This window comes from Rattus norvegicus, chromosome 3 (genome assembly GCF_036323735.1).
Source record: "Rattus norvegicus strain BN/NHsdMcwi chromosome 3, GRCr8, whole genome shotgun sequence".
NCBI lineage: Eukaryota > Metazoa > Chordata > Mammalia > Rodentia > Muridae > Rattus > Rattus norvegicus.
Genome location: NC_086021.1, coordinates 65,579,180 through 65,589,337, shown reverse-complemented (window position 1 = coordinate 65,589,337; position 10,158 = coordinate 65,579,180). Strand labels below are relative to the sequence as shown.

Here is a 10,158-nt window from a genome sequence, read left to right as displayed (position 1 = left end):
AAGTCAGGAACAAGACAAGGTTTTCCACTCTTTCTATACCTATTCTATAGTATTTGAAGTCTTAGCAGGACAGCTAAGGAAGATTAAAGGGATTCAAATTGGAAAGGAAGAAGTCAAAGTATTGTTATTTGCAAATGACATTATAGTATACATAACTGATCCTAAAAGTTAAAATGTCCTACAGCTGATGAACACTTTCAGCAAAGTAGCTGGATACAAAATTATCTCACAAAAATCAGTAGCCCTCCTATAAACGAATGATAAATGGATTGAAAACAAAATCAGAGAAACAATACCTTTTACAATAGCCTCAAATAATATAAAATGCCTTGGGGCAACTCTAACCAAGCAAGTGAAAGACCTGTTTGATAGAAGTTTCTAGACATTGAACAAAGATATTAAAAAAAAAAAACCGGAAAGATCTCTCATGCTCATGGATCAGTAGGATTAATATAGTAAACATGGCCAGCCTACCAAAGGCAATCTACAGATTCAATTCAATTGCTATCAAATTCCCAACATAATTCTTCATGGATCTTAAAATGGCAATTTTCAGCTTTATGTGAACACAAAAGTTCAAAGATAGATAAACAATCCAGAGAAATGGAAGAAGTGTGGGAAGAAGTGCTCTACCTGACTCCAAATCACACTCCAGAGCAGTACTAATAAAATCCAGTATTTCATGGAATTGTACAATACCAAAAACATTAATCAATGGAATTGAATAAATACCCAGATATAAATCCACACACCTATGGACACCTGATTATTATTTTTTTTATAAAGAAGCAAGAAACTTGAAAATAGCATTTTCAACAAATTGTGTTGATTAAATTGGATGTCTACACGTAGAAAAATCTAAATAAATCCATACGTATCAGCCTACACAAAACTCAACTCCAAATAGATCGAAGACCTGAACATAAAACCAGCTATACCAAACCAGATAAAAAGCACGTAAACTTGAACTTCTTGGTATAGGAAAAGGCTTTGGGAATAGAATATCATTAGTACTAAGATTAACACTTAATAAATGGGACCTCATGAAGCTGAGAAGTGTCTGCAAAGCAAAGGACACCTTCATTCAGACAAAGAAGCAGCCTACAGAATGGGGAAATATTTTACCAACTACATATCTAAGGGGTAATATCTAAGCTCTATAAAGAACCCAAAATGCTAGATGTCAAGGAGCAGGAGAGATGGCTCAGTAGTTAAGAGCACTGACGCACTTCCAGAGGTCCTGAGTTCAATTCCCAGCAATCACATGGTGGCTCACAGCCATCTGTACTGGGATATGATGCCCTTTTCTGGTGTATCTGAAGACAGTGATGCTGTCCTCACAAACAGAAATAAATAAATAAATCTTAAACAACAACAACAAAAATACTTGGATGTCAAAGAGCCAAATAACGCAATTAAAAGTAGGATACAGATCTAAACATAAAATTCTCAAAAGAGGACGTTCGAACGGCTAAGAAATGCTTTTAAAATGTTTAATGTTGTTAGCCATTGGGGAAATGCAAATTAAAACTATTTTGAGATTTCATCTTACATCCTTCAGGATATGGAGTAAGGAGAACACTCATCCATTGCTGGTGGGAATCTAAACTTGTACAGTCAGTAAACAAATCAGTGTGGCCGTTCCTCAAAAATATGGGAAGTGATGTACTTCAGGATCCAGCTATACCACTCACATACCCAAAGGATGCTTCATCCTCCCACAGAGACATTTGCTCAAACACGGCCATTGCTGTTCCACTCATGATAGCCGGATTACTAGAAACAACCTAGATGCCCCACAGTAGACTATAGATAAAGAAACTATAGTTCATTTACATAACGAGGCTTTGCTCAACTGTCAAAAAATACTGAATCATGAAACTCTTGGGTAAATGGATGGAACTAGATATAAAATCATCCTGAGTGAGGGAACTCAGACCCAGAGAGACAAATATGGTATGTGTTTGTTTATATGTGGATATCAGCTTTTAAGTTAATATCCAAGCTACAATCCATCAAATCACAAAGGTTAGATATAGAGTCGGCCACCAGGGAGTACAGCTAGATCTCATTAGGGAAAGGGAAACAGTAGTTAGCTATGGATGGATGAAGGGGCTGGAACAGAAATAGGAAGTGGGGAGGGGGAGGAGAGAGAGGGATAAAGGAGGAGTATGAGGAGAAACAATAAAGGCCATTGGAGGGGCAGTATGGAAATCTAATATGGTAGAAGTCTCCTAACATGTGTGTGTGTGTGTGTGTGTGTGTGTGTGTGTGTGTGTGTGTGTGTGTGTGTGTGTGTGTTTATATGAAGGAGATCTAAGTGAAGTCACCCAATAGTGTGGAGACAGAGCCTCAACTGGCCATATCTTATCATCAAAGGAAGCTTCCAGCACCAGAACTGGTTTACATCTAACTGAGTTGTTTGCTGAAAAGGTTCCATGGTAACCCCCAAGGACCCAGGCTGCTGCCAAGACTGTAACTTGCCTTCCACAAAACGATGGCAAGTTCTCACTGCTGAAGACAACACCCACACAACTCATTGAACAAGGAGAGGTCGAGCTGGTGCCTGCACAGAGCCTTGGCCCCCTATGTCCCAGCGTCTATGGAACAGGTAGGTGCTCTGCATGCCCCCAAAAGAAAAATGCAGACACTAAAGGAGAAATTCAAACACCAAGTCAAACACAAACCCTTAGGTCCAGCTGCTAGATAGGCTAGGGCAAGGGTGGCACAAAACCTGTCTGTATAAGTCAACCAACCAGGGTCTGACTGGATTTAAGACACACTCCATGAGATGGAACCCACAGTCAACACCGATTGGCTGACCAAGAACCTGGGACTAGATAGCTCAGAGACCTGGGGTAAAACCAAGCTCTACCAGTCTAAAAGACACACCAAAGACCAAAACACATAGCAATGTGAAGACATCTAAAAGCATTCTTCCATACTCATAGAACAGCGTCTTGTTCCCTCACCATCCGAGATGCTCCCTCCTCCAGTTGATGGGATAGAGACCCACAGCCAGACATTGTGTTAAGAGAAAAACATTTGGCCCTTGTGATGGCTTGCATATGCTTGACAGGGAGTGGCACTAATAGAAGGTGTGGCCTTGGTGGAGGAAGTATGTCACTGGGGTGGGCTTGGAGAGCCTCCTCCTAGCTGCCTGAGGATGCTCAGTCTGCTCCTGGCTTCCTTCGGATGAAGATGTAGAACTCTCAGCTCCCCCTGCACCATGCCTGCCTGGATGCTGCCCTGCTCCCGCCTTGATGATACCAGACTATACCTTTGAACCTCTGTAAGCCAGCCCCAGTTAAATGCTGTCCTTTATGAAACTTGCATTGGTTATTGTGTCTGTTTACAGCAATAAGACCCTAACTAAGACAGCCCTAAATGAGATACCTCTATCAAATCCTTCCCCTAGGGGTGCAGGGAACCCAATGGAAGCGGGTGGGGTAGGGGGTGGGGGTCAGCAGAAAGAGTGCAAGATTCAGAGGGAATGAAAGGCACAGAGACAACAGGCCCTCTAAATCAGCATGAGCAAAGCTCACTGGAGCTCACCAGGACTGAAGCAGCATGCACAGGGCCTGCCCAGGTCTGTACCAGGTCTTCTGTGTCTGTACTGCAGTCTTCCAGTTTGCTGTTTTTATGGGATCCCTGAGTGTGCACACAAGTGGGTCTCTGATTCTTGCACCTCCTCTAGGACTCCTTTCCTTCTGTTTGCCTTGTTCGACTCCAATATGTTCGTTAGTTTCCTTTTTTATTTTATTCTTCTCTCTTAGAAGCCTGTTTGTTTCCTTTGTTGTTGTTGTTGCTGCTGCTGCTGCTGCTGCTGCTGCTGCTGCTGCTGCTGCTGCTGCTGCTGCTGCTGCTGCTGTTATTTTTGTTGTTTCCAACACAGGGTTTTACTGTGTAACCCTGGCTGCCCTGGAACTCACTTTGTAGACCAGGCTGACCTCCGGAGTGCTGGGATTAAAGGTATGCACAGGGGATGCCCAGTGCCTGTTTGTTTTCTAAGGAGAGAAGGGGATTGGCTCTGGATGAGGAGTGAGGTGAGGAGGAACTGGGAGGAAAAATGTCCTAAGTGTCAAAGGTCGGAGGCCTTCCAGGGGACCTCCACTCACCGTTCTATCATTACTTATCTGGGCGGGTAAGATGCCACATCCGCTTGACTTTTCTCCCTGATTTGTATTGTGGGTTTGACCCCTGGGCAGCAGGTTTTCTTTAGACTATAACAGCATTTGATTGACATGGAGGCAGATGGAAATCTGTTGGGGACTTTCAGCAGAGCCCATGAACCCATCTCTGCGCAACTGGCAGGTGAGACTGGGAAAAAGTGAAGGGCGACTCAGGGCAGACGGTGCCCCCCTGTGTTTTCTCAGTAGCACAGCTTCTAGCTAGAAAAGGCACAGAACTCAGGTATAAAAGCAAACAGGACTTAACCCATAAGGTGACTTAGATCACAAAAGGCTAAGCCACTCTCATCAGGTGACACATATGAAATTCAGCCCATATCGATATACAGTAGGCAGTAGAGGCAAGAGTGGGGAAAATACAGAACAATATTTTTCTATGTTCCATCTGTAAATTGTTCTGTTTCATTATCACAAAATATTGACTTAGTGACCCACACACACGTCTTATAGATACGTGTTGTAAATACCTGCTTAAAATTTTTGGCTGATTCTAATGGGCTATTAAAGTTTAGAAACCACAGGGTTTGTAGGAAAGGAAGGAAGGAGGGAAGGAAGGAAGGAGGGAGGGAAGAAAATGTCTATAGACATCCAAGTTTTAGGTCTTCACAAGTTACTCTGTGTTCAGTCTGACTTCAAAGAGAACAAAACCCGGAATGTGAGGGCGAGGAACCTTGCCAGAGTCAGGACTGTGTACGTTTGGTTGATTGCCACCTCTCAGAACATTTCAGAAATATTTGGAATGTAGTGGAAGACTGAAGGGACCACCCACTAGTACAAAAAAAAATAAATAAATAAAAAAGCCTTACAAAAACAAAAGAGGCCAAAATGACTGCCAGCCCTTGCCCATCTCTGCAAGCTGGCCACAGCAGGCTGGGTGTGACAGTGACCCTGTCCAACTCAGCTGGCATCTCAAAGACATTCCTGAGTGTCACCTGGGGCGGGAACCGTGGAAATGAATGTTATCACAGCCGCAGTGCTTGGAGTTGACAGGAAACTCCAGCTGACAAGAGCCATGCAGACTAGACCAGGGAAAGGCCTGGAGCTGGGACCCCTCCACCTGCCCTTTCTCTGATGCCCACAGCAAAACAAGAGCTCGGCCTCAGGCAGAGCTGTGGGCTGTGTACTTATTTATTGCCTGGACTTCCAAGCAAATGGCTATGAAAATACATTCATAGAGCAGGGATCTGAAAGTGGAAGCTGCTTCCAAGCTGCTGCAGGAGTTTTTTGTTTTTTGTTTTTGTTTTTGTTTTTGTTTTTCAGGATTTCCCACGAGGTTGTAAATCAAGGGACCTGTGGAGATGTAGCGTCTCCACAAAGGTATCCTGAGTCCTCCGTGCACTCCCCTCAAAGGCAGCACAAGTCTAAACCCATCTTTGCCGTGCTGAAGTTGTACCAAAGAAGTCTGGTGTCCTCGTACAAGCCTCCAGATGACAGAACCCTTGAATAAAGAAAGAAGCCACCTCTCTGCGATTAGCAGGAAGAAACTGATGATATCAGCAAGACACTGCCTGCTGCCCACATTCTGAACCGTATCTTTGTAAATGAAATGCCCATCCATTGTTTGCTGCTTGTTTGCTTCTTTGACTGTCCATCAGGGCCTTGAATACATCCAGCTTTTCGACCTCCCGTTCGGCTCACACGGGACCATCGAAGCACTAAGTCTCTGGGTGAACACACACACAAGTGCGCGCCCTCTGTCCCACAGCCACACTCTGAGGGGAGTGTGAGTGGACCTTGCCTTTTGCAGGACTGTGGACTCCGAAGTGGGGCTTCCCCTTTTCATACCAGCAAAATAGGAAGCAGCTAAATTTTCTCCCAAGATGATCTTTAAAGAGCAGAGGGAACATCCAACATCTCCCAGGAGGTGTTTATCCTCCGTGCCGTGCTTCAGCTTGGGGCATAGTCTGTCTGTCTCCTCACCCTTAAGGACAACACACATAGACTTTTAAAGGTGAAGTCTTGATTTATTGTGACTTGAATTGCACACTTGACAATTCTAGCAGGTTCCTGGGACTTGAGGCATGTTTGTCATGTTTTGATGGCCCGGGCCATTTCCATCTTGGCTGAAGAGCTGAGAGTGGAATTTTAACTATGAATTTCCTTGTGTTTAATAAGCTAAGGTCAAAAGGTCATAGTCTGTTTGCCGATATGCATGAACAGCTTCCAACTGGACTTACTCATGTGCATCTGAGTTCAGCTAAAACACCCCGACTCTTAGGCGCTATTAAATAATGTGCCTGAAAACAAAACAAGGCAAACCAACCTTTCTGAGGTGCGTATAGAACATAGAAGAATGAAAAGGCATGAATAAAATAACCAAAACTGTTTACTCTTTTGGGTAAAGTGTTTGGTTTTCCAGGAAACGATGCCACTTGGTCATTTTCATCTCTAGAGCGTCTTGTCTCTGCCATCCTTACTTCTGTCCGCCCCGCACCGCTCTCAGCCTGTCTTGAAAGGCTCACTGGAAAGAAATGGCCCCAGGCTGTCACTTAAGCGGCTGCTGTGGTTCAGTAGAACACAACAAGCCTGGGTTCAAAAGAAGTAAGGCCCCCCGTCCCTCTCTGACTTTGGCAATGTGGTACCAGGCCATCTATAAACCATTGGCTTTGCCATCATGTAGTATTAAGAATTCAAAAAGGATGGATGTACAAATTGTCCTTCTAATTTAAAGCAGGTTCTAGTTCTTAAGGTTCTTTTGTGTCCTCAGTAGAGAGCAGATATTGAATGTGGGAGGAGACTTCTCAAAAGAACTTTGTTTCCTCGGTTTAAAAAAAGTGTGTGTGAGTGTGTGTTTTATTACTTATACCTGGTAATAAAAAATGGAGATAGTAAAGACAAACTTATCCAACAATAATTGGGGGACCATATAAAGCAACTCCTTAGGAGAGCAATCCTGATGGATATTGATAACAATGAGCCATTATTGTATCTCCTTTGATCTAAGAGCTCCACATATAAAAGTTTGCTATAGGAAATTTAAAAAATAGCAATGGAGTAGAAAACGAGTATAGCGAACTTTTAGAAAATGAGTGTTTAGGGCTGGAGAGATGGCTCAGCGGTTAAGAGCACTGACTGCTCTTCCACGGGTTCTGAGTTCAAATTCCAGCAGCCACGTGGTGACTCACAACCATCTGTAATGGGATCTGATGCCCTCTTCTGATGTGTCTGAAGACAGCAACAGTGCACTCATGAACAAAATTAAATAACTCTTGAAAAAAGAGAGAGAATGAGAATGTTTAAGCTCTCTACTACATATTCCTAGCAGAATGATACCTTAGCTAAATATGTTTTTTTTAAGATTTATTTTTTTTTCTTTTTTTCGGAGCTGGGGACCGAACCCAGGGCCTTGTGCTTCCTAGGTAAGCGCTCTACCACTGAGCTAAATCCCCAGCCCCAAGATTTATTTATTTATTTATTATGTGTGAGTACACTGCAGCTGTCTTCAGACACACCAGAAGAGGGCATCGGATCCATTATAGATGGTTGTGAGCCACCATGTGGTTGCTGGGAATTGAACTCAGGACCTCTGGAAGAGCAGTCAGTGCTCTTAACCACTGAGCCATCCCTCCAGCCCCCGCTAAATATGTTTCTTCACTAACTTTCCAATCAATCGAAGCTCTACCTCAGCGATCCCTGAAAGAGCAGTATGGAGACATGCTCCTGGCTGCTTTGATCTTATTTTTGCTTCCAGCCATCTGTAAGTTCACAGATATCCAGGCTAGTACGTTTGGCATCTGGTCCAATAGCGAATGCTTGAATTTAGTCAGTGTGTGTCGTGAGGACGCACGTCATCAAAGGAGCATTCAGTGACCACACCACCCCACAAACAGCACAGTCCCTCAAGGATTCTGGGCAGCAGGTGACCCATGCATGTCCTGGTAGGAGAGCCATTGTATGTGTTTCCATCAGCTGGGCTGGGGTTGGGGATGCATGAATGACTATGGACTGAGTTGGTACACTGAGAAGAAACAGCGGTATTCAGAAATAGCTCATCTCCTCCACATGGGACATTGAAACCTAAACAAAAAGGAGGCCGCAACAAATAAAGAGCACTCGTCAATTAACAAAAGTGGAATGAAACCTACAAAATGAGCTGACCGGTGTGCACGTGTGGTCTTTTAACCCCCTTGGAAGTAGCAGCATCGTCATGTGAAAGCCAAATACAGTGATTTGCTTTGGTGGTGATACTGTAAATCAATATTGGATTAGGTAGTGGGGGGTGGTTACTTTTCTTGTCACCATGTCAAAAGCAAGGGAGAGAGAGTTGACTTTGGTTTATGGTCTGTGGGTACCGTACACCATAGCTGGGATGGTTAGGCAGCAGGAGAGAAGGTATCTGGTTATATTCCAAGCACAATCAGGAAGTAGGACCAGACAGATGCTGATGCTCATGTCTTGTCTCTCTTATCAGCCCGGGACTCCAGAGCATGTACTACCTACACCCAGAGTGGATCTCCTCTCCTCAGTTAAACCTCTCTGGAAATACCCACACGTACATGCCCAGAGGTGTCTCTCTCTCCTGGATAACTCCAATTCCAGTCAAAATGACAATTGAAGATTAACCTCCACAGGTGATCTTCTCTCTCCAATTTCAGCACACCCTGTGGCTCGCTTACGTGCAGAACCTCAGGCACTGTGAGGCGGAGTCTTTCACCCAGGAGATGGAAGGTCCGCTAGGTCAGGACACGCCACCCAGGAAAGGAACTGGACAGCAGAGAGTAATGCTCCTAAGGTAAAACTGGAACCGGGCTTTGAATTTCAAATGGAAACGTTTTCTCACATCTGAGTTCCTTTAAAAGGCCAAATGTGTGCTTCCATTACGGGAAATTTAAAGCCTATTAAGGCTCCTAGAATCAAGAGAGATTTGAAAGGTGGTTTAGAAGTTTCCTCACACTTATACCCTATCCTGCTCACACACTTCTGGTGGATCATGAATAAGCTCAGATGCTAGGAGTTTTTCCTAAAAATCCCACAGTCAGGGGAGTCTGGATTCAAACCCAGGTCTCTCAGCTTTCTCTGTTCTTGCCCCAACGTTCCTCAAACCCTACCAAGGTTGCAAGCTGCTAAATTGTATCAGCATGCCCACTACGTGTCACTACGTGTCCAGACAGCAATGTCGTGTGACTCAAAGAGAGCCAGAAACTTTAAATCCTGAATCTCAGGGGTTGTGTAGCTCTGAACATCTCAACCAACTTCTCCAAACAGCAGGTTCATCTATAGAGCAGGGACTGTATGCTCTACCCCGTGGCTTTACGATGGGAAATAAATGGGCCAAGATACATCAAATGCTGGGTGACGCTCCTGGCATGCCACAGGAGCTCGGAAATAGTGTCGGTCATGGACGTAACACCACTTTTCTTTAGAGACCTGAACTTTCAACTTTAGCCTAGAAAGAACAGTCATAATAATTCACTCTTCTTGACAAACGCTGTTTGGACATTTCTGTTCTCAGCTCTGCCTGGCCAAAATAAACCTAATCCAATCTGGCTTAGTTACTGCTTGGCACCATTTTGAACGCTAGTCTCATCGGTTGTTATTTTCAGTCTCTGGTTTACCCAAACAGGCCATTTTTAGAGAGTAGTGAGTTTAAAGTTAAGCTGCCAATAAAATAGATTTATCTCGAAAACAGCAGGGCCCTTCTGAAGGAATGTCAACATAAATACACACGGGGTCCAGGGATTCTCGGCAAGCATCGTCACTGGCCTGGGTGTGTGCTCAACTCTGAACCCTCGCAGTTCTATTCTGGTGGGGGTTCCTGTCTACATGTGTTTTACCAACCCGGCCATCCGCTAGGTTTGGATGTCCTTTAAGAGTGAACTTGATCCTGTTTCACTTTTGGTCTCCCTCCCGAGGAGCGAATGCGCTGGCATAGCCGTGCCATTTGTCAGCCAGAAGTCTGGCTACACATTTGCTCGTCAATCTAAACCTAACCTATTCTCATACGCTCACTTAGGGGTTTGTGTAAATC

At 44.2% G+C, this 10,158-nt stretch overlaps 1 long non-coding RNA gene across 1 annotated transcript; it reads left to right on the top strand.

The window, feature by feature from the left end:
• The first annotated feature begins 3,168 nt into the window (after positions 1-3,168).
• Positions 3,169-6,552, top strand: LOC134486286 (uncharacterized). The gene is made up of 4 exons (XR_010065093.1): positions 3,169-3,292; positions 3,777-3,972; positions 4,209-4,314; positions 5,451-6,552. It is a non-coding gene; the product is annotated as an uncharacterized LOC134486286 (long non-coding RNA).
• The last annotated feature ends 3,606 nt before the right edge of the window (positions 6,553-10,158 follow it).